General features: G+C 36.2%; 1 pseudogene; it reads left to right on the top strand.

Moving 5' to 3' along the window:
• The first annotated feature begins 566 nt into the window (after nucleotides 1-566).
• Nucleotides 567-27,358, top strand: LOC130046737 (long-chain fatty acid transport protein 2-like; annotated as a pseudogene).
• The last annotated feature ends 420 nt before the right edge of the window (nucleotides 27,359-27,778 follow it).

Genomic DNA, 27,778 nt, shown 5'->3' with positions numbered 1-27,778 from the left:
TTTCTTATCATGGGATGTATTGTAGGTATGGTTGTCTAAGTACTTCTAGTCATGCACGTAGCAACTAAAGTATATTGCTAAGATTTGAAGTATTAATTTATGCTGGAAAATTTGCCTGTGTACTTATAGAAGATATGCAGAACATTTATTATAAATGTACTATCACAGCACTTATTTTACCCTTTTTTATTGGGAAAGGTTGATGGTTGCTGTTCTACATTTTAATGAGAATTCCTCAAAGCCACATGCCATAACAAAGGAAGGGACCAACAATATCAAATCAGCTTCCCGAAGTTCAAGCGTGGGGAATGCAGTGTTCGTAGGAAGCCTGTTGATCCTACATTTAGTAGGAATGTACTTCTAAAGATAACCCACTATCATAATTCATACCACAATTAAATGATATGGCATTTTTACTCCATGTTTTTGTATTTGTTACTTTTCTTTCAAACAAGTTTAAAATAGCAAAAACAAAGTTAATCAGAAATTTTATTTTTTTTAATTGCATGAACTGTCACAAATAGGCGTTACACAATCGGCGTGCCATAACGTATCATGACCTATATATCAATAACCCCGTACTTTATCAATGTTTACGTAAAGCAGCAAAAACTCAAAAGATTGCTGCACGTCTACCTGTTCAGAAACTATAGTAAGTACTTTGTTTAATCAATCTAATTATGTTGCCGTATAATCGGCAAGTATTGGAACCTATGATATTTTTACGAAGCGTGTAAGCATTATACCGGTATGTACTCAAAGCGATATAAGAGAAACAAGAAACCCCCACTAGAGTGACGCACGTGCCCAGCCTGCAACACCAGCAGTGGTCCTGAATAACTTGTGACCTATCAGTCGACAGTTGTACAAACCACTGTCTCGGGGTTCTTGCACATCATTTTGAACTTTTCTATACAACATTTGATTTTATGTTCCTCACCTGTCTACACGGTAAAACAGGTAGACATCTTTCCTAAGGAATGTCCTAAGACACGCTCTATATCACCTAAGATATAACTCAGGAAAAGCAGTTATGGGCATTCTAAGATCAACCTAGGACACGTCTAATGATGCATCTCGACGATATCTTAGGAACATCTTAAGCTAGGACATCCTAAGTACTCTTTTTTCATTTACCTTTCTTATACACATGATTTTCCGAGTAGAGTGAACAATTAAAACCCAGACACATACGGCTAGAGAAAATAAATACATTATTTATTCATAGAAATATTCTTAGTATAGATACAGTACATTCAATTATGTTATAAACTAAAAAATTATAATTAACTACTTAAATGAAATAAAATGAAAAACAAATAATAATAAACGGACATTATAATACTCGAACCCATATATTTGTGTTACATTTACTAATATATTACGTTTTCTATGATGAATGCAATGCGAAACCAATGAACCGCGCAGTACCTTTGTACGATAGTTTGAAAAATTGAACCAACATACATGTACTCATGCAAATGTCATGAACAATCGATTTCCCGATACAAGTCAAACTGGTATGAATTCAATTTGTGAGTAATTGTGCAGGTTGTTAATGTCTCTAAATATCCTTTCTGTATGGTTTTCGCATCAATATCATGGCTAATGGGTTATACTGCCCTAAAGTTAGGACATACTTACAACGAGGCCTCAATTTAGGAAAGCTTCGAGAAACTGACTTAAGGTGGAATGATACACCTGGTGATTTTTCCTGTATCAACTCTTCCTATATTTATAGAAACATCTGTAATAACCCCAGATCACAAGTATTTGTCGTTTATTTTTCACAATTCTTTATTCATTTTTTTAATGAAAATTGAATATCATCAATTTTCAATTGCATATTCCAGAACTCCCCATTTTGTCGTTTGAGATATTCCTGTTTACGATGTTTGAATTAAAATACAAGAAAACAATATTTCTAGTCACCATGTTTTTAGGTTATTTCTGGAAAAAAGGTTGTTTTTTAAAACATCAAAATTCAATTTCTTGAAAACTGGTGGTTAAATCTTTACCAACTTCTGTAAATAGAAAATACACATGTATATTAATGATATGAATATATGAAATTGAAAAATGTTTCTATACAGCCATATTTAAAAAACTTGGCTTTGAAATTCCGGATGGTAGAATTATTTTTCCTAAAATAGCAAGATCCAAACAACCTGGTAATTTTTGTAAGAAAATTATACATTTGGCATATATTTTCGTCCAAAAGCCATAAAATCTTTCTCAGATAAGTAAGAAATGATACAAGAAGAAAAATATAAAAAATGTACATTGCGATTGTAAAAATAAACTTTTTGTGCAGATTTTGTTTTTGAATAAGTGCACACTTGAATTAATTTATGCATACATTTGCATATGAGTAAAACGGTAAAATAAAATGCATGTGCTGTTATGGAGTATACTATTGTCAACATAACAGGCTACAACAGTAGGATAAATATTTTTAAAAGAATTTGAGGAAATAGAAAGATAGACGCAGGCAACAGAGATTTAATACAAAATCTGTGAATGTCAAACTAAAATAAATTAAAACAAAAATTACATATTGAATTAAAATAGATGAATGTTAACACAAACAAATAAATACTACACACAACGATACACACAGACACAAGACACTACATACAGCAAAACACACACATATACATTGTATACTACACAGTGAAAACTCACAGACACAAAACACTACATACAGCAAAACACACAAATATATACTACACATATAGCAATGCACACAGATATTTAGATTTAATTTAACACTTTAATGGTGTTTCTGTCATACATCTTACAACATCTTCAAGTTAATAATAGGATAAAGATACTTACTTTGATTTGTTACCTAGGGAAAATAAAAATAGAAATAACATCCAATTTACTTGAGCAATAAAAGCTCAGGTATGAAATATTTGAACTTGCAAAATGTTTTAGCTATGAAATGACAGATAATTTGGCAACAATAGACTTCTTTTCGGTCACTGATATTTTCATGTGAATCGTTTTCTCTGAATTACAATATATGAGATGTTTGTTAATGTACTGACATATTATGTTTACTCGCTTTTTTCATCTTCAGACTGCATCACTACTGCATGCTTCATTAGCAACTGCTTCAAATGCAACTCATATGTTTTCTTTTCACTCCCTTCTCTTTAAAGTAGAATCTTTAAGGTAGAATTTAATTGAGAAACTCAACAGGATTGGGCAACAGACATAGCCAATGGAGAATGGAATATGCTAGGAATGTTTGAAGCAGCTAGTATATCATTTACAATGTACACTCTCTCCGATACCGCAGAAAATCATACATTGAATTGGTGATTAAATATTTAATGTATACATTACATACCTACATGTACATTTCAGTTATACTCTTCAATGTATTTCTTGTAAATCTCATAAACAAAATGATTTTAAAATAAAATTTCAATTAGATGTTAACAACCCCATTACCTAGTACAGATGGTTCTTCTGCCAAAATGTCAAGTTCAACAAAGTACACCCTTCCGCATACTGTTACTCTGTACATAGCTCTTTAAAGTCGCCATACACATCTTCAACTACATCAGACTGATTCATCCTCATCACTGGACGGAACAGACTCACAATCTGACACAGAAGTAAATGTGTTCCTTTTAAAGAAGAAATGTGACAGTCTACTTAACGGAAACCTTTAGTGACTGCAATATTCTATTTTACAGTATTTTGTATTTCCTGTAACTATTTACCTAATGTAGATGTTATGCCATTAAACGTGAATAAAAATGGTCAGGACCAGTGAAACAGGGTGTATTTACATGTAGCACCCTAATCTGTCATGACATTCTTTCTTCCCTTTTAAAACATAAGCAGAATTAAAATTCGTATTCATGCATGTACAGAATATATATCTTTCAAAATCAAACACACTGTTTCATATGCAAGTACTTTCAATACTAAGGAAAAGGTGACATGGAGCATTATCTGTAATCCTTTCCTTACACGTGATACATGTATGGATTTTTAAAACATCCAGTTAATTCGGTAATGATATTGATGATGAATTGATGATAATCTTTCGTTCATTCTATATGTAATAAAAGGTTTGCTTGAAATACACGGCATTATAAAATCATGTGAACTTACCTTCGTTTCTTGACCGGTCGCGGCAGCTCAGCGGTAGAGCGCTCGCTTCGTAAATTAGAGGTCATAAGTGCGAGCCCTGCTGATGTCATGGCCTCGTCACACATAACATGTAAACTTTTGGTAGTTGGCTTTATCAGGTTGGGAACACTTCCCCTACAGCGAGATATTCTCGCGAAAACGCGAGTATCCCTCGCTAACGAGAGTAAATATATTCTGTACAACTGAGAAAAACACCCACGGAGTATATCTCTTCGGGTTTTACGTGAAAAGAAGAAAAAGTGCTAAAATGCCTGATACTTCTGCAAATAATTATATCAATCAAAACAAAAACACGAACGATGTGTATTGGATTTCAGACTGCTCCCCTCTTACGCAGCATTTTTGATATGCAATTTCTTGACTGTGTTGTCAATTTTATAGAGACAATTCGCGTCATGTTGAATGTGTGTCGCACTTATTCAGCATTGCATGGAATTTGCCATTATTTTCAATTAAGACACCAAAACACCTGTTTATGGTAATGTTTACTTTCTCGCTATAGAGGGATAATCGCGATTTAGCGAGAAGATATCGCTATTGGGGAAGTGATGCCAACCTGTTTATTACTCCTTCACAAAATACTCGGCATTTAGAAGCGAGAGTCACGGGTCTTTAGGATATGATCTTAAAAGCGGAGGTCTCGTGTCACGGCAGACATTGGCACGATAAGGAAACTTAGCACTAGGCCTATGATACTTCAGGTTTTCCCTGCGCTTCTAACGGTATCGCATGGTTTATGAACAAGTTATTTTAGCGCTCGTATCTCCGTAAAATATTTCCCCTTCAATAAAGCGTTGAAAAGAACTTCAACTAAATTTACCTTTATGAAAAGAAGAGTTCTGTTTGCGGGTTCCTAAGCTATCTGTTACACGAGTAAATCACTAAGTTTTTACCGGAAGACAATGGAGTTTCACCGGAATTACCGCCATTATGACGATGGCTAACTCACCCTTACGACTATAAGACGTACCCTAAGACATACTTAGAACACGTTCAGGTTGAGATTCCACTCTATTGATCTGCAAAATATAATAAATATTGAAAATAAAAACGTCTCCTTGAAGTACAGAATTTTTCATCTTACTGTGCTTCTCTTCATCGCTTCTGTAATGCTTTGTTCCAGAGAAGAACACACAAGATCCATTCTCATTCGGTAATTTTCTAATAATGGATTTGGCTGCTTTTAATAAGATGCTTGAGGTATGAAATAAAGTAATTAGTGAAGCATCAACCAATCACCTAAATTTCAGGCCTCTGAGTAGCAAAGGAAAGAAAGTCTCATACGACCTTCTGTACAGAATATAAACATGGTCTATTCAAACGTTACACCTACAAGTAGATCTCCGTTAACATTCCTACGCTCCTTATATATCTAGCGCTCTTACACTCATGTTGTCAGATAAGTTTCATATTCATTGTTAGGCCGTTCTTGGCACACTGATTTTGCTACGGATTACTCCGTTTACCTGATCAATACATAGGACTCATAGCGGGTTTGACCGGTCGACAGGGGATGCTTACTCATCCTAGGCACCTGATCCAACCTCTGGTATGTCCTAGGGTCCCCGTTTACCCAATTCTTTATTTTGTATTCGTCATAGGAGTTTTGAGATTGAATACTGTTCGGTATCTCCACCTTTCATCCAAACGCCAATTTTGAATGAGCTTGTTCCAAGTTAATTAACAATCCTAAGCAAATTCTATTAATCTACTTGTACTTTAAAAATATATCATTACCCTTAAATATTTTTATCTAAATCAAATGAATTCCAATATCTCTTGAAAATGCTAATACCACAAGAATTGTTTTGATATGACGTAAGAAAATAAAATTCTGATTTATTTTCCAGAAAACGAATATACTGCTTATAGTGTTGCAAACAATTTTTTTCTTTAATCAGATATTATTTTTTCAAATCTGTCACAGTTCAAGGAATTCAACAGTATCTTTATTATGACAGCTTTCCCGAAACTTTCCTTGTCTTAGATGTGTCCCATTTTCGTTTTGTAGTTTGTTTTACATTCCATTCTGTATTGTTAACCTTGTGTGTTGACTTTTGTTTCGTTTTCATCTGTAAAAGTTAAGAAAGCAAACAATGAATCACAAAGTCAGCTAAAAGATTTAACAAAAGTTATTTACAATTATTCAAAGACAAACTTACTAACTTGTAGTATGTTTAAACAACATCAGAAATCAGTATCCGATGTTGGTTTTCTGACGAGCTGAATTCACACACAAAACTGTAGCAAATTGGCTGTCAAGTCCAATCAAACTATTCCCTAGATTTTGCTTAATATACCCCCATCGAGTGTCCAACACCACAAATGTACAGTGTACATGTATGTATTCACACTAAAATGAAGTTTCCAGACTTTTCTTTTTTACGACTCAAATAGATAAAGTAATGACAAAACAATTGTTACATGTGTATCATCTTTATTATATTGAATAGACAAAGATCGCTTTAAACACAGAAAGTCTAGAAACCTATATAGGTCACAAGTGTCAATGAAGTACAAATGTATTTCACAAATATATATAAATTTTTGTTGAATTACATATCGTTAAGATAGATTTTATTTTCGTATTCAATGCATTCTGTGATGTTTCACCTGAATAAAGTGAAATTGAAGGAAATCTTTCATGTTTACAAATCATGCCGTTTATAAAAAAGAGAATGTCGTTGATTTTGAATCAATATATGGATTAAAGTAGATATTCTTTTAAAATAGACCAAACTTTGTCGATGTACTTGAATGCAAGATATTTCATTTTCTATCAAAATGTGCTTGAAGCTGATGGAGTAGTACACTTTATTATGAGTCGAAAGTCGTGTATATTTGTGTCCATATATGTATATTTTTCTACGCATGTTTATGATATTTATGAGATGTATACACCTATGCCAGCTTTTCAACTATATAACGATGTGTATCGAGTGTGTCGACGATTCAAACTAACATTTGCGGATAGTTGATCCAGTTGTTTTGGCGAGTCTTGTTTCAGATTGTTGGAGCATTCAATTTTCTTCAATAATACTTCCAAGAGGAAGTATCCTGGAATGTACATACAGATCTTGTTAGAGATGTTACACTCTCATGTAACAGATCAGGGTATGTTCCTGTAATGTGACTAATCCATCTAGCTATCCAGGGCTCCGTGTTTGCCATTCTCTTAATTCTATATTCTTTATAGGAATTTGTTTAGATCAATGTTTGTTATTTTCACCTTTTCACGTACTTACAGTTTTCACTTTTCTTTTAAATTGTTGCGAACATGGACGTACATATTTGGAATCGCTACTGTTCATTACAACACGAAAATAAACAATATATTTCTTTTTAGACAAAATACACGGCTAACAGAAGATGCCACTTGAGAGGGACAAACTTTTGATAGGCCTCGGGGGAGTTGCTGGATTGTCTTTCGCAGCATGGCAGACGATGTGTCCCTGGTTGACGTATGACCTACAATATCTGAAAATTGCTATGAGTATTGGAAAAGAAATTAAGAAGAATATAGCAAACCAGCGATATGTAATTGAGATGTTTGAGGAAAATGTTGCAAAAATTCCTAAACAGACAATGATAATTTTTGAAGACAAGGAGTACACTTTTGAATTTATGAATGAACAAGCCAAAAAAGTCGCCAACATTGCATATGAATGGAGGTTTAAGATTGGAGAGAAAGTGGCCTTGTTGATGCAGAATCACCCAGCTTTCATTTGGACATTTTTGGGTAAACTTATTTTTAATGACTATATTCTACAGTTAAAACAACTGTTCTCAATAACAAACAAACAAGCAAACAAAACCATGGTGAGTGAAGTATAGTGGCTGTTCTTGCAATTTAGATGTAATTAAAGTCTTTGTTTGCTTATTTCTTTGTTTTTACGTCCCGTTTAGAATTGATATTTATTAGAGACTTCACTAGATGTAGGTAAAGTAAAGACATATCTTCAGCGGTCAGTCTTGTAGCAAAGGAGTTTCTTTAATGTGCCAAATTTTGCCTCGATACGGGACCTCCGTTTGTAACCTCCTATCCGAAAGACCCACGATTCTCACTTCTAATTGCAAAAGGTTCTGTGAAGGAACAATCATATATCTATGTATTAGTGATCAAACTCACGACTTCCCTTTTAACAAGCGAATAAATGAAACTTCTTATAATGATAATAGAATAAAAGTGAAAGTTTCAGTAAATATACTGTCTACGTCCTACAATTAGACTTAATATGACAGTGATAAACAACTACATGTATAGTGTTTCTTTGTTTCAGGTCTTCAGAAAGTGGGACTAAGCGTGGCTTTCTTAAACCATCATAACAGAGGCACATCTCTTCTGCACACCATCAATGTAAGCCGTACTCGAGCTCTGATTATCGGACCGGGTAAGTTACCACACCATGTGAACTGTGCATGCTACATACTAACAATGTAAGCCGTACTCGAACTCTGATCATCGGACCGGGTACGTTATCCCACGATGCGAACTGCACACGCTGTATTTAGCATTACATATCCGTATCCACACTAAATTATTAGATATTCATCATTTGATCAGGTTTTTCAATATGGTTACACACAGAACTTGAAAATAAATAAATCGTTGAAAATAAACAAAACGTTGAAAATAAATAAAACGTAACTAGATCTCTTTAAATCAATTCTAAATAATCAAATCTTCTGAATTGAAACGTTATGATTAGTTGATAAAGCTGCACTACATTTGTTTCAGAGGAAGAACTGTACAATGCAATTGACGCGGTGCGCACAGAACTAAACACACCCTTATATATCTGTGGGTACTCCAGCACTAATGTACCAAATGGTTTCATTTCTTGGGATGATCTCATGCTGACGTCACCAGCGGCCGATATCTGTAAAACCCACAGAAGAGACATCACTCTACGCACACCATGCATCACCATCTTTACATCCGGAACTACAGGTAGCGCTATTCAATATTTCTGTATATACTGAAGTATTATATTACGCTGTTCATAACTCAAAAGTTCAATATCCGTAGCAAAATCAGTTTACAAGTCCTTTTGTCTAAATCAGTATGTAAAGAATGGCCTAACAATTCGCATGGAACGCATCATACAACATTCGACCTAGCAACAGGTTGTATTTGCAAATAAGATCGTTATAACGACCCTAGAATTTGCGAAATCCTGTCTTTAAACGAAATTCTTGCTTCTTCAACAAAAATGGAAAATGGAATTATCCATATCTAGTGATCAGTCATCCAAAAGCTGACTTTGTTAAACACCACTCTGATTCCACGCACAAGTACTCTGAAGTTGAGATACAAAATATGCTGGAGTTCCTCATTGACAATATCTTCGTGGTCTTTGGTGATCAGGTCTTCCAACAGTCTGTTGGAATTCCCATGGGCACGAATTGTGCTCCTTTGTTAGCTCACCTGTTTCTATGTTCATATGAGGCAGAATTTATTCAAAAACTTCTACGTGAGAAGAAAAAATCTCTTGCTGTGGCCTTCAATTCGACATTTAGATATATCGACGACGTTTTGTATATAAACAATAATAATTTTCATTCATATGTCGATTCGATATATCCCTGTGAGCTCGAAATAAAAGACACCAACACAGAGTCGTCCACTTCTGCTTCATACTTAGATATTTTATTGAAAGTAGACATTAATGGCAAACTGACAACTGAACTGGATTATTTCAGCTTCTCCATCGTCAACTGCCTATATTTATGCAGCAATATTCCATTATCACCTGCATTTGGTGTTTATATCTCTCAACTGATTCGATATGCAAGAGCTTGTTCTGCTTATGGTCAGTTTTTAATTCGAAGCAGGCTAAATTGATGGTGCAGGAGTTCCCACAGTCTCGTTTAAAGTCAGCATTTCGCAAATTCTGTGGTCGTTATAACGATCTAGTTTGCCAATACCACCTATCATGGGGGCAAATTCTCTCTGGCGTGTTACATATCGATTGTTAGGCCGTTCTTAGCACACTGATTTTGACTACGGATAACTCCGGTTACCTGAGCAAGATGTAGGGCTCACGGCGAGTGTGACCGGTCGACAGCGGATGCTTACTCCTCCTGAGCACCTGATCCCACTTCTGGTTTGTCCATGGGTCCGTGTTTGCCTAACTCTCTATTGTGTGTTGCTTATAGTTTTGAGATTGATCACTGTTCTTTATATTCACCTTTCATTCAAAACTGATATGTAAGTTGCCCCTATACAGCGGTTTGAGTATTTTCTGCTGGGGTTGGCCTTCTTGTGCATTTTTTGCACCATGTTATCCAATGTGTTTTACCAGTCGGTATGCCCTTCGGTCGAGACCGCAAAAACCGAGGCCCCGTGTCACAGCAGATGTGGCACGATAAAAATCCCTTTCTGATGAAAGGCCGAAAGCACCGAGAATAGGTCTAACTTTTACAGCCCTTTACCTGCAATGGTGACGTTTTCGTATGAATTTTTTTTCGAGTGGGACGTTAAGCAATATACAACCAATCACACGTTTTCTTCCTCCGTAAATGCCTTCCGTGGTTTATGCTATAGCCACTTGTTTCCGGATGTAATATGGACTAGTATTTCTCAAAATTATAAACAGGTCATCTTGTACTTGCCAAGCTGCTCATACATGTACTTTCGCGGTGAATTTTCATCGGTTTCGGCCGTATCTCTTTTGTGCGTTTTTGTAAGCCTCGGTGTATTTTGCTTTACATGGCGCTTTCCCTGTAATACAATATATCCAAACAACATAACAGCTTTGATATAACAAATATCCGAAATAAAAACTAATCTTTATATTCTCACGTCCCCGATAACAAAAAAAAACCCCACCCCCCCAAAAAAAAACACCCAACAAACCAGCAGTTCGAAGAACATTTTGTTGGACAAAACTGCTATCGAATACATTTTACCCCGTCTTCCTCTTTGTAGTTTCTTTTGCCTTTTCCTTCGCGTTTAACTTTTACTAAAGATACTTTGATAGCTTTCTTAGCCCCTTTGAAGTATTGATCATTAATGACATCAATACTTATTATTTTGATAAAGTGTGTTTGTAGTCCGATTCGGATTGAAATAAGAGAAGTCTTCAAATAAAACTGCCCATCTTTCTTCTTCATATTGGCGTAATATTTCATGAAAAAGTCATTTAATCTTTCGTTCGATTCTTTTACCCAAATATACCAATATTATGCCAAACGATCTTTCTTTTAGATCATGTGGGTCATATGTTCTTGCTTTTTCTGTCCTCTAACAATTGCTCTATATCAGCATCGGTAGTGTTATCAAATTTTGCCATGACTGCCTTGAATAAACCTTTTTTTCTAGTGACGTTAAGTTTTTGGAAGTAGCGACGTTTGTATTACTTGACAAACAATCAATCTGCTTATCAGAATTAAAAACAGTAAAAATGTGGGAAAACTCTTTGCGTGTCAATAGTTAAAATTAAATGACCGCTAATATTTTTTGGAGGAGCTAATATCAATTTTGTCGACTGTTTCTCTATATGGAAAATATAGAGAAAAAGTGAAGATACACTATTATTTATTGAATATACCAAATTAAAATGTCGTTTTTTCCTTCTCATGCAGAAGCTTTTGGGGATACCAACATAATGTTGGATGACCTCATACCCGACGACAACGTAAATATTGTCAATAAGGAATTTCGGCATCTTTCAAATGAAAGGTGCAGATAACGAACAGCGAACAATCTCACAACTCCTCTAAGGAATACAAAATAGAGAGTTGGGCAGACACAGCTCCTTGGATATACCAGGGGTGGGATCAGTTGCCCAGGAGGAGTAAGCATTTACTGTCGACTGGTCACACCCACCGTGAGTCATATATTTGTTCAGGTAAACGGAATAATCCGTAGTCAAAATCAGTGTGCCAAGAACGGTCTAGCAATCTGTAGGAAACACGTCAGAGAGCATTTGACCCAATGATAGGTTGTATTGTCAAACTAGATTATTATAACGACCACATAATTACTAAGTAATTACGAAGGAGATAATGAGGACTCTATGGTGTCTTTTACTTCGATATCACAGGGATATATCGATTCGACATATGAATGAAAATGATTATATCGATGACGTTTATCTATTGAAAATAATCATTTTTATCCATATGTCAATTCGATATATCCCACCTACCATATCTGGTATGCCCAGGGGTTCGTGTTTACCCAACTCTTTATTTTGTATTCCTTATAGAAGTTATGAGATTGGTTCTATGGTTGTTATAACGATCTAGTTCGTCAGTACAACCTATCATTGGGTCATATGCTGTCTGACGTGTTTCGTAGCGATTGTTAGGCCGTTCGTGGCACATTGATTTTGACTACGGATAACCTCGTTTACCTGATCAGGATATAGGGCTCACGGCGGGTATGACCGGTCGACAATGGATGCTTATTCCTCCTAGGCACCTGATACCACCTCTGGTGTGTCCAGGGGTCCGTGTTTGCCCAACAATCTATTTTGTATTGCTTATAGGAGTTATGAGATTGATCACTGTTCGTTACCTTCACCTTTCATTGATCAATCAACGTTATTTTCATCTTTCATGTATACATGCATAGATACATAGTTTGATTCCTTTACACATGTACCAATGCTACATGTAGTACATTTAAACCAATTGTAACATTAAAAAATTCAAAAACATGCTGACACGTTTTTGAATATTTTCTCAAATTAATATATATTGTGTCTCACGTTGATTTCGTAATATTCTTAAAAGTTATTATATTCTATCAGTTAATATCAAAATCGTAAATTTCCCATTCCTCCATGGAATTAACCAGAACAACATTTGAAAGTGAAAAATAAAATGAATGGAATTCCACGTCCATTATTTATCCAAACAGTTGTCGTTTTAAGGTAACTCCATACATAAAATGTATATTTATTTCAATTTATTAGAATTACAAGTACTAAAGTATCAAATAAAATACGTAGGTCGTCACACTTCCTAAGACGCGAGACATGCATATACAAAATCATATATCAATGTCAGAAAAATGCAATTTTCCTTCAACAACATTATCAAAATTTCACAAAAACTGGTTATGACGACACATCAACTCCAAGACTGATTTGGCAGTTTTTGTCAAGGCTTTATATATATAGAGCAAATTCTTGACAATAACAACGGTTCCACGAGTTATGACAAATGAGTATACAAGGTGAATCAATGACAAATATAAACACCAATAATGTACAACGACAATGAGCTACACCGACTTTGTCAACAGTGTATGGCATAGCAATATCAATGAAAATGAGAAAATGACAGAAGCCCAATTATTGGCCCCAGACCCTGGAAAACAACAGAAATCTAGGGCAGGCTTCAAAGTTCAAAATTCGGCCATATGTCGACGAGTACCTGCAGTGAAGCAAGGTGCGCGTAGACATCAGCCACATGCTGCAAATTTTGGCCCCTGCCATGACAAACTGCCCAATATAAATCAACTGACCTCAATTAACTGCTCGAGGCGGAAAGTGCTGAACCCCCTCTCTAATAATAGTGAAAAGGCCCCCCTGAATGGTATTCAGGAATATAGTTTGACCAATGTCAGTTGAGTGTACCCCGTCTCGAAACAAGACCGGGGAACATGATTTGAGATCAGGGTACGAAATATAACCCCCACCCCGTTGAATGATAAATGCACTCATTGCACTATTTATTCTCTTGCGGGACATTTCTGCTGAATTTAATGAGAACATATGACGATAATAAGTACGAGGCAAGATTTCAGACCAAATGAATCTGCAATTTGGCAATAATTGATAAAGTGTATGCATAGTTTGCTTCATAAATCTTTGCAATTGTCTAAGTGACATGGTCCCGATGCTGTTACCACCGCAATGTAACATCAAAACATCGGGAGGACCAAATTGAACAACAAGCCTTTGGATCTTAGATTCCATATGCTCCCAGGTCATGCCCCTCTGACCAAACCATCTAATGGCAATGTTCTTGGATAGTAGGTTGAGGTGCTGATTACCAAAATAGGGTTTAGTGTAGTTGCATGCATGATATATCAAAGATGATCCAATTATCCATACGGCTGTGTGGATACCTGCAAACTTAACATACTGTTAGTGACCAGTATAATGTTGCAAGCACCAAGCCTATAATGACAATTCATACACGAATATACGATTTAACTGCATTAGACTTCCATCTACCCTTGATTTTTATATGTTCTTCTGGGACCCCCAAGAGATGCATATGGGTTGTATACCCTATTCTGAATGAATGGGATTTAAATGTAGATGTGTAAACTTCAATGAACCGTAATGCTTTGTGCAAGATTGAAGTAAACTGATAAGAAGTGAGTGGCTTACCGTTTAGGTGGAGTAATAAAGGGCCAGGTGATGTTGGTCTAGAGTGCAGATAATGTTGTAACGATTGAAATAGGGTAGAGGTTTCATGATTGAGATCTATCTGAACAATGGAACCCACTTCATACTGATCAGTCTTCGAACCCCTAATACGCAGTTTAATTTGGTTCTTATAGAACCCAAGATCATGAATGGAAATTACGTATGAAGTGTTTGTAGAGACTGTTAGCTCGCTAACTCTTAAGTAATGCAAAGAAGGCCAAATGAAAGGCAACAGTAAACAAAGTTGCCTCGTAATAATTTTTACAGACTGAAGGAAGTGCCAATGTAACACGATTTAATAGGGGCAACGAAATAGGTGCCCTTATGTCCTTTAACGGGTTTAAACGATGCATGCCTTCTAACATCTTCTTAACGATGGAAACTTTAGTTGTGTCTTGCTTACCTTGAATTTCGCAAATGGTAACTTAGCCCGCTTATGTAGCATTTTGCTGTGGAAAATGATAAGTTCTTTGCTGATAGATAAGCTAAGTAATAAACAATTTGGTCCACGGAAGGTGGCCAAAAGGATGGAAGGTTGTACTTGGACCGAAATTCTGTAAATGAGTCTAGAGCCCTGCTATACGTAGCCGCGGTGTTTTTGGAAACTGCTGCTGTTAAAAGTGCATCTATTCGATACTCAAGACTTGCCATATTGCTGGAGGTATCCGTGACGGATATTTCTCTGCCTGTGGGGCAAGGGATTTGAAGCGGTCCTACTGAAAGCGAGAAATAGCATCAGCAATCGACATCCAGGAATATGAACCGCTTTTATTTGTATACTGTGTCTTAAACAGAGCAGGACTAATGGGCGTACTAACTGCATGACCCTTTGCGATTTGCTCGATTGTGAATTCAAGATGTGGACCAAAGCCAAATTGTCTGTATGTAGTAACAATTTCTTAGACTCAAAGCTACCCACCCATACCCAGAATGCACACAGAATAGGAACTAACTCGAGGAAGGTTATGTCTCGGAGAACCTGAGAATTCCAGGTACTAGGCCACTTAATAACAAGCCAACTGTTGTTGTAAAATGCACCGCCTCTGCAAGAAGCGCAGCTATCCGTAAATAGGTTTAACGCAGTATTTGATGACCATAGGAGATCAGGAAATGGAGCACGGCCATTGAAGTTTTCCAGGAAGTCTAACCAAACCCTTGCATCTTGTTTCATGCCTATTGTGACACGAAGTCGAAAGTGTGGTTTACGGATACCGATGGTAGAATTATAAAATCGACGGTTGAATGCCCGACTACCTGGGACTGCCTTTGCAAAAAAATTTAAAGAACCACACAAAGACGGCATTTGTATAAGTGTGACCTTCTTGGACGACGATAAAGAGACCAATGCTTGTTTGAGATCAATGCACTTCTGTTCAGGGATGAAGATTGTTTGGCTAATTGTGTCAATACCCAAACCTAGAAATATAAGTTTGGTAGTTGGACCCTCAGTTTTTTGTCATTGATGGGAACCCCAATTGCTCGACAAGTTTGTCTGAAAACTCTAGAGAGGTTATAACAATGATCAGACAATGGCTTACCAACAAACAAGAAATCGTCGAGATAATGAATAATATTACTGTTGTGTGATTGAGTAGTTACTATCCAATGTAGTAATGAGGAAAACTTCTCAAAAGTTGCGCAAGCAATAGAGCAACCGAATGGCATGCATTTATCAATGAAGAATTGATCACCTACACAAATACCCAACAAAGAAAAATCAGCAGGATGTACTGGTAACAACCTAAACGCACTAGATAAGTCCATTTTGCACAATAATGCCCCCTGCCCTGCCCTTTGAATCATTTGGATAGCCTGATCAAATGATGCGTAAGCAACTGAACACAATTTCGGGTCGATAAACTCATTTACACTATTTCCAATTGGAGCAGATAAGTTGGTGATTAGTCGCCAACTGCCATCTTTTTAGGCAAAACCCCAACTGGGTTGCACCTTAACTTTGACAAAGGGCGATGGTGAAAAGGACCAGCCATACGACCTAAACTAATTTCTTTATGAATTATCTGGAGTAATTCAACCTGATGCTGAGTTGCAGATTTTTGCCGAAACCAAGAGTCTTAATCCAGTGTAATTTAAAATGAAACCGTGCCTAAAACCATTCACAACGTGCTGGACTAACTGAGTATCAGGATGATCACGAAGGTAATTTTTCAAAATGGAATGATTAATGGGTGTTCAACCTAGGTCCCATATTTCTTTGACGTTGTTGGGAATTGGATTGTGCTCGGGGGTTGAAGGGACGAAAATTGTGCTGACTTAACGGTTGCCTGGGTTGCGGGTTGGATGTTGGGTTTGGGATGTTAGCCTGAGGAGATGGGTTACTTTGATTGACCCAACAATGTAGTCTAGGATGGGACTTATTACAATGCATGCATAAATGGAGGTAATTACAGGGCTGGCGAAGGCATGAACCCTTAAAGTTAAAGTCGAAACATTTATGGGTCGGTTGAGTGGGGGTGATTGGCTTTGGTTAGAAATAAACAAGAGCCATAGCTCAGCATCAACGGAACCCCAGGAAATGTTAGGATTCTTTGACAGGCGTAGTCTGAATTGCCTATCATATTCGATCCACCCACTAACTGATCTGTTTGCTGCCAGTCTAACTATGTGTATATACTTGAGGATGCCCTGGAGATCAACAGGGTGCCTCGTTAAGTATATACTTGCGAAGATTAAAAATGTATATGTCCAAGTATGTATTGATGTAATTCTTTTAGGTGGATTTTTTGGTTGGATGACAAGCTGGCCATTGACAACTGAAACCCGTTGTTCATTGGAAATTTCAAATTCAAACTGTATTAACTTAGATAATTCAATGTAATCTCGGTTCCAAATGTTTTCCTTGATTGTTTGTTCAATGTGAACGGCCAACTCGTCGCCAACACTAACTAGTGGTGCTAAGACAGGCTCATGATAAGAGTGCATGGTATTGGTAACATTTTCACCTGAAGTTTGTTCTCCCCTGTTTTCATTAATTGGGAAGTTAGCCATAACCTGTTGATGAGGGTCCACAACTGGCGGAGTGTTTAGAGGGATGAATGGCAGGCTAGGCTGAGTAGTGAGGTCAGTGGCCATGGGAGTTGTGACCGTTGTAGGTCTGGCAGAGGCGTGAGCCCTCGTCGTCCTGGCTGCGGCTCATCTTGTCCCAGCCGCTAGACCAATATATGGAGCGTTCCTGGTCCTCCGTTTAACTCGCAGCATGATGTAACTACAGTAAACTTTTATAAATTATATATACATGTATCTGTTTATATCTATAATTATATCTAACCCCAGTAAATGTAAAGGAAATTGTAATTAATACTATATTAATTGATAATTAATAGCTAAATTGTAAATGAAATTGAATTCGCACGTTTCTACAAAATGGCGACGCCATGCGGCATGACCGAAACTCAGAGTCAGACGCAGGCTTAAGCAAACATCAGGAATTCAATGCGGCATCATCGAACTAAAAAGGAAAAGTAGGGACCTACCGTACTGTCCAGTTTTACCTACAGTATAGCTACAAGTGAGGCCGTGGTTGGTGTGGTAAAGAATACGCCTTAGAGATTGCCTGCAGATTCGGAATGTTAAACACGTCTTAATCGCAGCAGCTACAAGTTGGAAAAGGAAGCATCCTCATTACGCATGCTCTTATAAGCATGTACTGAAAACGTGCATGTCACTCTCATTACATGATTGAAGTCAGCATTTCGCAAATTCTATGGTCGTTATAACGATCTAGTTCGTCAATACAACCTCGCATTGGGTCATATGCTGTCTGACGTGTTTCATACCGATTGTTAAGCCGTTCTTGGCACACTGATTTGACTGCGGATAACTCCGTTTACCTGATCAGGATATGGGGCTCACGGCGGGTGTGACCGGTCAACAGGGGATGCTTGCTCCTCCTAGGCACCTGATCCCACTTCTGGTGTGTTCAGGGGTCCGTGTTTGCCCAACTATCTATTTTGTATTGCTTGTAGGAGTTATGAGATTGATCACTGTTCGTTATCTTCACCTTGCATGAGAATTATCTTTCTTTGTATATGTTGATGATGAGTTGCTGGTCGGCATTAAAGGAGTGAACTCTAAGGGGTTAACTCTGATTAAAACGAAATAGTATTCATAATAATGTCATGAAACTGTCTCATCACACAACTATTCAAAATTTCTGTAAAAATAAAGAAAATCTATCGCATGATAAAGGATTAAATGAAAACAATTTTATTGTCATTGGATTCATTATTTTGAAACATATTGATTATTTATACATGTATGTACATCTAACTTAGAATTTTGAAATAGTTTATACTTAACAAGATTTTTTTCTACTTTAACTATTGGAAAAGACTCCAACAAAATTTATGTTCCTTTCATGAATAAATCTAAATGAATCATTGATTTTGCAAAATCTTATGACGTCACAGGAGGGTTGAACTATTTTAATTTAATGGTGTACGATGCTGGAGAGCCTTTTTATAATACCAAGGGTACACATTAACCCCCCCCCCCATCCCCTTGCATTTTGCATCTTTTAAACCACTATTTCTTTAATTTGATATGCAAAAGGACAAAAAAGCTGAAAATGAGTCTCTTTGTGAAGTAAAATTTTTAAAAATCCATTGACTAGTAAGCTAATACCCTTTCATACATGTAATGATTAATTTTGATTTATACTGCATATGTTAAACATTTTGATTTTGTCTTAAATTTGGGACATGTTTGAGATGTCTCATTGTGTGATGACGTGTGCCAATTGTGTCTATAATTGTCCTTGAATTCGCTTCCTCCTATGCTGCATTCAGTGCCCTCAACTTCATCTTTAAACCAAATATAGTTAGACAAAGAACACAAGGAATGGTATGCATAGCCGTATTGGAGACAAAATCCTTAGGGTGTATATGGACATATCGTATGTGATGTGCGCTGATTTGGTTAACAACGTGAAATAAAAGCTTTTCGGCACTGATCACATTCAATGGTTGGTTCAGTAAATCATAGTATATAGACATACCGCGTGTAAATGAATTATGTATGTAACGCACGTCTTGCTTGCAGAGTTTCATTCAATAAACTACTTTACTTATGGTACATATACATGTAAAACAACAAATATAAGTACTACTAGAATCAGTATATTCGTACGTACCTCGACTATCTATATTGCCCCTTCGGTAGCCTACACGCCGGTCAAAACCTATTCTACACCCTGTATGTTGGGGCATTCTCAGTATACTTTGGAAACATGCATAACTATTTCTAAAAATTGATATGATTAATAGATTAAACAAAATTTACCTGGAAGCTGATGTTTGGTTGGAATTCAACATCACCAGTGGAAAAATGGATGAGTCACATGAGATAGCGCTAGCTTATCAGACCTCAGTGTTTAAATCCATTTTAATTGCCGAAGAAAGTCCAAATTGTAAGGAGAGCAAATATAAAATATAAATTCTAGAAATAAGTAAGGAAGGGGGTATGTAATTCCTCCATATTTTTTCCAGTGATGAAGTAGAATTCCATCATGACCAAATTTATGCACTTTTTTCTTCTTCTTGAGTTCCGTCGGGATCCTGGTTAGAATATGTCGTCAGTACCGGTTGCTTGTCTTAAGAAGCGGCTAAATGGGGCAGTCGTTCGGATGAGACCGCAAAATCCGAGGCCCTGTTTCACAGCTGGTGTGGCACGATAAAGACCCCTCCCTGCTCAAAGGCCATAATTGCCGAGCACAGGCCTAAATTTTGCAGCCTTCCACCGGCAACAGTGACGTCTCCATATGAGTGACATTCTCTAGAGGGACAATATGCAAGCCACAATAAATCTTGGCTCTTATGATAACACGTTGCTTTGAAAAAGCCTTGTTGGTAATATTTGCCAATTGTTCGGCCACAGCAAGCCCCATATCATCATGATCCTGAAGTAAAGAATCTATTTTTTCCAGCATGGAACCATTATATGACCCAGGGATGTCTTTACTTTCTGATGTTTGTAAGTTTTTGCCAGTAGCTGAATTTAGAAGACTTCTGACATCATAAGTGTTATCATACTCATCCGATTCACATGTCTCCCTATCCTCTATTTCAGCAAAAGAACACCTGGAGGTAGAATGTTGGTCAGTAACCTTTCGTTGTGTGTCTCCTTCTGCTAATGCAGTAAATACATTGTCCATTTTATTGATATCAATGGCAACATATTCCATTGGTTTGATTTTGACAATGTTTAATAATTAGAAGCCCAGTAGGACATCCTCGTCATGACTAGTAGCCGTGATACTAATTCACAGAGAAAATCACAGATAAAGATAACTCTAGATGGTAAAGATAACACATCCACACTGAAGCTGAAAGCGCACGGCAGTCTGATAGCTAGCGCTCTCTCATGTGGTTCCGGAATGACCTTGACAGTGATGAAGTAGAATAGTAGAGGAAAGAAACGTGAAGATAACGAACATTGTTCAATCTTATTAAAGGTGAAGATAACCAACAGTGATCAATCTCATAACTCCTATAAGCAATACAAAATAGAGAGTTGGACAAACACGGATCCCAGAGGTGGGATCAGGTGCTATGATCATACTAAGTTTTATTCCTCTGAATCTATTTGTTTTCAGGTTTACCAAAACCAGTTAACGTTAGTCAAGAAAAAGTTATTTCGGTTTCTGCATTGTTGCATGCTATTGAAGGAACATTGAACGATAGAGTGTATACTACAACTCCCCTGTATCACATGTTGGCCTGTGTAGCTTTATTTAGCGTCATAGAAACAGGTGAGTACACTTCATTTCGTTCATGCAGCACCCGAACACTCATTTGTTCTATAATCTATATCTTTTTGCGTTCTAACTTGTGATCAATGTTTTTTGCAGGTGCTACCTTGGTTCTCAAAGTTCAGTTTTCTGCTTCCCAGTTTTTTGATGACTGTAGAAAACACAAAGTCACAGTAGCCCAATATATTGGAGAGCTACCCCGATATTTACTTCATCTTCCTGAGGTACAGTGAATACTTTATAAACACCTTTTACAACATTTTCTGTTAATTTTACGCCTTCAATTAGCCGGGAGAGGAAAATTTCACGATAATGAAAGGTGAAGATAACGAACAGTGATCAATCTCGCAACTCCTATAAGCAGTACAAAATAGAGAGTTGGGCAAACACGGACCCCTGGACACACCAGAAGTACAGTTGTTTAGGTGCATACTTTATAAACACCTTTTACCACATATTCTTACCAAGAAATTGTTAATTTTACACCCTCAATTAGCCAAGTCAGAAAAGGATATCACAATAATTCGATGTATCTTACAATAAGGTAATAAAGAGAAAAGAATACAATGTAATTTGAAAAAGAAATATTCTGACAAATTGCATTTGATATAGAATATACTCTGTAAATATTTATGGATATTTACAATCTTTACTTATACATTATCTATCTATCCTATTATTCAGAACACAAAAAGACACTAAGACCCAGATGACGATAATCAGAATGATCACGTGATAATTGGAAGTGATTCTATACTTTATTCTGAACAGTAGGGCAGTGTGAAATAATAACAAAGGAATGATTGGAAGGGGTTTTATTTTATTTTATTTTTTATTGTTACACGAACTGATACCATTGAGCATATCTTATGTAGTTTCATTTGTTTGTTATTGGGATTTGGGTTGTGTGTGGGTTTTTTTTTTGTTTTTTTTTTGTTGTTGTCTTTTTCGTTGTTATATTTTTTAAAATTTCATTTGGTACACTAGAGCCCAGATGACGGTAATCATCATATTCGAGTGATGATTGGAAATGGTATCAGAGTCGATATTTAGGAGAGGTTTCAAAAGAGGTTCAGAATTCCCAAGATTGTGGAAACATTTTCTGCTACGGAAGGGCCGATTAGCTTTTTTAATCCCATCGAAAGAATTGGATCGTGTGGCAGGCTGTCTCCAGTCCTGGTATGATCCATACATATGTGATCAAGTCATGCAGTATAACCGGTATTTTCTGTGGGTGGAAATTTTTGCCATCTATTTCCCATGAGGTATCCAATTATATTCTGCATTTTAATTTGCTGCAGTTGCATTATACTTACATGTACCCATACATCGATATATACATAATGTATTTTGCGATTGTATTTTATGTGGATTTTTCATATCCGCAAAAAAATGGACTACCACAAAAAATACCCGCTATACGGTATGTCAATTTAAAAGTTTTACAAAATCTAGGTATGATTGCTAAACTATTCACGATCGTCATCACCATCATAGCTTATCGATCGTATATTAACTGTTGTAAGTATATGACTCGTTTATTATTGTGTAGAATAAATGATGATAATGATATCTATGGTGTAAGTTTACTTTTGGCCGAATAGGATAAATCCAGTCAAATCCTTCATAGTGCGTTATGATCCAAAAACATATTCTCCATTGAGGAATCGGGAAGGGCGATGCATTCCTTGTAATATAGGTATTTCTGTGACATTTCACTGATAATAAAATAACTTACTAATGGTTATTACATGTAAAGTGTGTAACGCTATTTACGCGACATTGAAAAAAATACAACAATGAAATGAGCATGTTAGTATTGGACTTTGATTTGAAATCGTCTCCCTCAAAGTCGAACATACACGTACTTCATGTAATCATAATTTAAGCAAAACATGGGATTTTCGAAATTCATAAAGAAGACTAATTAAATAGTGATGACATGAATGTTGTGAGTGATGCAATAGGTGAGCCTGGTCTCCTCATTGGAGGGATTCCGAACAAAACAGTGATTGATGACGGGTTTTATGCCGGCGACAAGACCGCAAGCGAGAGGAAATGTGTCAGGAATGCGTTTGAAGAGGGAGATGTGTTCTTTAATTTTGGGGATTTGCTGTATCTAGACAAAGATTATTTCTTGTATTTCAAGGATCGAGTGGGAGACACCTTCAGGTTAGTTTAGGTTTAAAGATAATATATTGGAACATATTCTTCGAAAGAGTTTTTGATCTTTTCTCTAAATTTTTATCTAGATGTTTCTTTGTATCTTAAATAAAATTGTTTTCATTTCACTCAATGTTTTCATCTGGTGTGTGTGTTGATATTTCACTCTATATTTAAACCAGTTGTTTTTTGTTTATATTCCATTTGATATCTTGATCTGCTGTGTTTGTTTACACTTCACTTGATATCTTACTTTGTTTTGTTTGTTTACACTTCATTTGATATCTTACTTTGTTTGTTCATACTTCATTTGATATCTTACTTTGTTGTTTCTTTACACTTCACTTGATATTTTACTTTGTTGTTTGTTTACACTTCACTTGATATCTTATTTTGTTTTGTTTGTTCACACTTCATTTGATATCTTACTTTGTTTTGTTTGTTTACACTTCATTTGATATCTTACTTTGTTTTGTTTGTTTACACTTCACTTGATATCTTACTTTGCTGTTTGTTTACACTTCACTTGATATCTTACTTAGCTGTGTTTGTTTACACTTCACTTGATATCTTAGTTTGCGTTGTTAGTTTACACTTCACTTGATATCTTACTTTGTTTGTTTACACTTCACTTGATATCTTACTTTGCTGTTTGTTTACACTTCACTTGATATCTTACTTTCCTGTGTTTGTTTACACTTCACTTGATATCTTACTTTGTTTTGTTTGTTCACACTTCATTTGATATCTTACTTTGTTTTGTTTGTTTACACTTCACTTGATATCTTACTTTGCTGTTTGTTTACACTTCACTTGATATCTTACTTAGCTGTGTTTGTTTACACTTCACTTGATATCTTAGTTTGCGTTGTTAGTTTACACTTCACTTGATATCTTACTTTGTTTGTTTACACTTCACTTGATATCTTACTTTGCTGTTTGTTTACACTTCACTTGATATCTTACTTTCCTGTGTTTGTTTACACTTCACTTGATATCTTACTTTGTTTTGTTTGTTCACACTTCATTTGATATCTTACTTTGTTTGTTCACACTTCATTTGATATCTTAATTTGTTGTTTCTTTACACTTCACTTGATATCTTACTTTGTTGTTTGTTTACACTTCACTTGATATCTTACTTTGTTTGTTCACACTTCACTTGATATCCTACATTGCTTTGTTTGTTTACACTTCACTTGATATCTTAATTTGCTGCGTTTGTTTACGTTTCACTCTATTTTATGATTAGGTGGAAAGGTGAAAATGTGTCCACAAATGAAGTAGCCAATGTTTTAACAGAACTGCCATTCATACAAGACGCTAATATGTACGGAGTAGAAATCCCAGGCAAGTAAATTCGCAAATTAATAGATCCTATTCTTGTAATAATATCCTTCCTAATAGTAAATGGTAGTTCGTGGTGATGAACATGATCTTTTCTGAAAATGACCAAATTATCATGTAAACGGAAGAATCCGTAGTCAAAATAAGTATATATGAAAAGAGCAACCTAACATTTGGTATGATACACGTCAAACAGCATTTGACCTAATCAGAGGCTGTATTAGCAAACTAGATCGTTATAACGACGGTATCATTTGCAAAATATTGACTTTAGACAAGATTGTTGAAATCCCTGTAACATGATCTTATTTTTCAGTAGGTTGCCTCGATTTTAAAACTGATCATACAGAGAACATAAATCATGTGTACCATTCAATACCACCAAATCACAAAATCGAGGAATAACGGAATATTGCTAAACAAGTATGAAACTAACGATGTAGAGACTGATGTCATCTCGTTTGCCATAACATTGTTCTTAGTTTGCTTTTCGTCACCTGATAAACACGTTTTAAGATGAATTCCACACAAGCATCCAATCTGTTATTGAAAAATAAAGTATCTTGCTCAGATGATAAAAGGTGTTCCAAACAAAATTGAAAGATTACACGTTTGTATGATGTAGATGCTGATGGCCGGGCTGGGATGGCAGGCATATTACTGAAGGAAGGGAGAAAATTCAATGCTGACATGTTATCTGAGATATATCAACACTGTAAGAAAAACCTACCAAATTACGCCCAACCACTTTTTCTTCGACTTATCAAGGAAATGCCGCTGACCACAACCCACAAACAGAAGAAGGGGGAGTATGTAAACGAAGGATTTGATCCTTCCATCATACGAGATCCATTGTTTCGCATTTCACCAGAAACTAAAACATATGTTCCCCTCACCATGAATGACATTGGTACGTTTTTGTCCAAATCGCGATTATAATGTAACGGTTAGGCTCGGAGTCTGGTAAGTAATATACAGATTATAATGTAACGGTTAGGCGCGGAATCTGGTAGGCAATATACAGATTATAATGTAACGGTTAGGCTCGGAATATGGTAGGCAATATACAGATTATAATGTAACGGTTAGGCTCGAGTTTGGTAGGCAATATACAGATTATAATCTAACGGTTAGGCTCGGAATCTGGTAGGCAATATACAGATTATAATGTAATGGTTAGGCTCGGAGTCTGGTAGGCAATATACAGATTATAATGTAATGGTTAGGCTCGGAGTCTGGTAGGCAATATACAGATTATAATGTCACGGTTAGGCGTGGAATCTGGTAGGCAATATACAGATTATAATGTAACGGTTAGGCTCGGGGTCTGATAGGCAATATACAGATTATAATGTCACGGTTAGGCTCGGAATATGGTAGGCAATATACAGATTATAATGTAACGGTTAGGCTCGGAGTCTGGTAGGCAATATACAGATGATAATGTAACGGTTAGGCTCGGAATCTGGTAGGCAATATACAGATTATAATGTAACGGTTAGGCTCGGAGTCTGGTAGGCAATATACAGATTATAATGTAACGGTTAAGCTCGGAATCTGGTAGGCAATATACAGATTATAATGTAACGGTTAGGCTCGGAGTCTGGTAGGCAATATACAGATTATAATGTAATGGTTAGGCTCGGAGTCTGGTAGGCAATATACAGATTATAATGTCACGGTTAGGCTCGGAATATGGTAGGTAATATACAGATTATAATGTAACGGTTAGGCTCGGAGTCTGGTAGGCAATATACAGATTATAATGTAACGGTTAGGCTCGGAGTCTGGTAGGCAATATACAGATTATAATGTAACGGTTAGGCTCGGAATATGGTAGGCAATATACAGATTATAATGTAACGGTTAGGCTTGGAGTCTGGTAGGCAATATACAGATTATAATGTCACGGTTAGGCTCGGAATATGGTAGGCAATATACAGATTATAATGTAACAGTTAGGCTCGGAGTCTGGTAGGCAATATACAGATTATAATGTAACGGTTAAGCTCGGAGTCTGGTAGGCAATATACAGATTATGATGTAACGGTTAGGCTCGGAATCTGGTAGGAAACGGACAGTGTGTTGGTGTTTTGTTTTTACTCTCGAATTTACCAGCAATATTTAAGTGAAATTGAAACGATACCTACATGTATTGTAAAACTTATACGGTGCATATATGACTTGATCAACCTGTTAGGTTTTGCCATATGCGAGTTAAACAAGATATTTTGTTGTTCATGGGGGGTTGTGTTGAACGTGAGAGAATATCGTATATACAGACGACACAATCGACATTAAGAGGCGGGGATTTAATCAGCCAATATGGGCAACCTATGATAATTATTAAAGGCTGAAATTATATATATTCAATGTGTATTTCAGTGACAATATCTGATTTGTCAGTAGATGTAATTTCTGATTTGTCCAGATTGGGAACAAGTTGTATATTTGCTCATTTATGCCAATCAAAATAAGTAAAAAATAAAAATAAAATAAAAATACTTAAACCGCTGCTACTGGAATTACTGTTTTGGATGTTGAAGATCCACCTGGATGTATTGATAAGATTTAAATATCCAGTCCTTGGAGTGAATGGTAAGGCAACTACGCCAATTTTGTAAACAGTTTTACACAAATATTGAGAGCCGATTGATATCATCCAATGCTTCACTAGAGGACATAGGAAGTCGTTTGGCTGCTTTGAACAGGGTTTCCTAGATCAATAGTATTGTGTTTTTATAATTGTAATTTGTGTAGTATCATGTAATTCCGAACAGATTGTATCAGATATATGAACTTAGAAGCATTCACGATGGGATCAAATACCTAGAAGCACCCCCTTCTTTTTCATAGCTACAAACATATTTTAAAGCATAGAGGTTAACAATCACTGATGTTATCTGAATATGACCTCCAATACAACTGAAGCTTT

The sequence above is a fragment of the Ostrea edulis genome, chromosome 6 (assembly GCF_947568905.1).
Source record: "Ostrea edulis chromosome 6, xbOstEdul1.1, whole genome shotgun sequence".
NCBI lineage: Eukaryota > Metazoa > Mollusca > Bivalvia > Ostreida > Ostreidae > Ostrea > Ostrea edulis.
The sequence above is the reverse complement of the archived record's forward strand: the minus strand, read 5'-3'. Positions and strand labels throughout refer to the sequence as shown.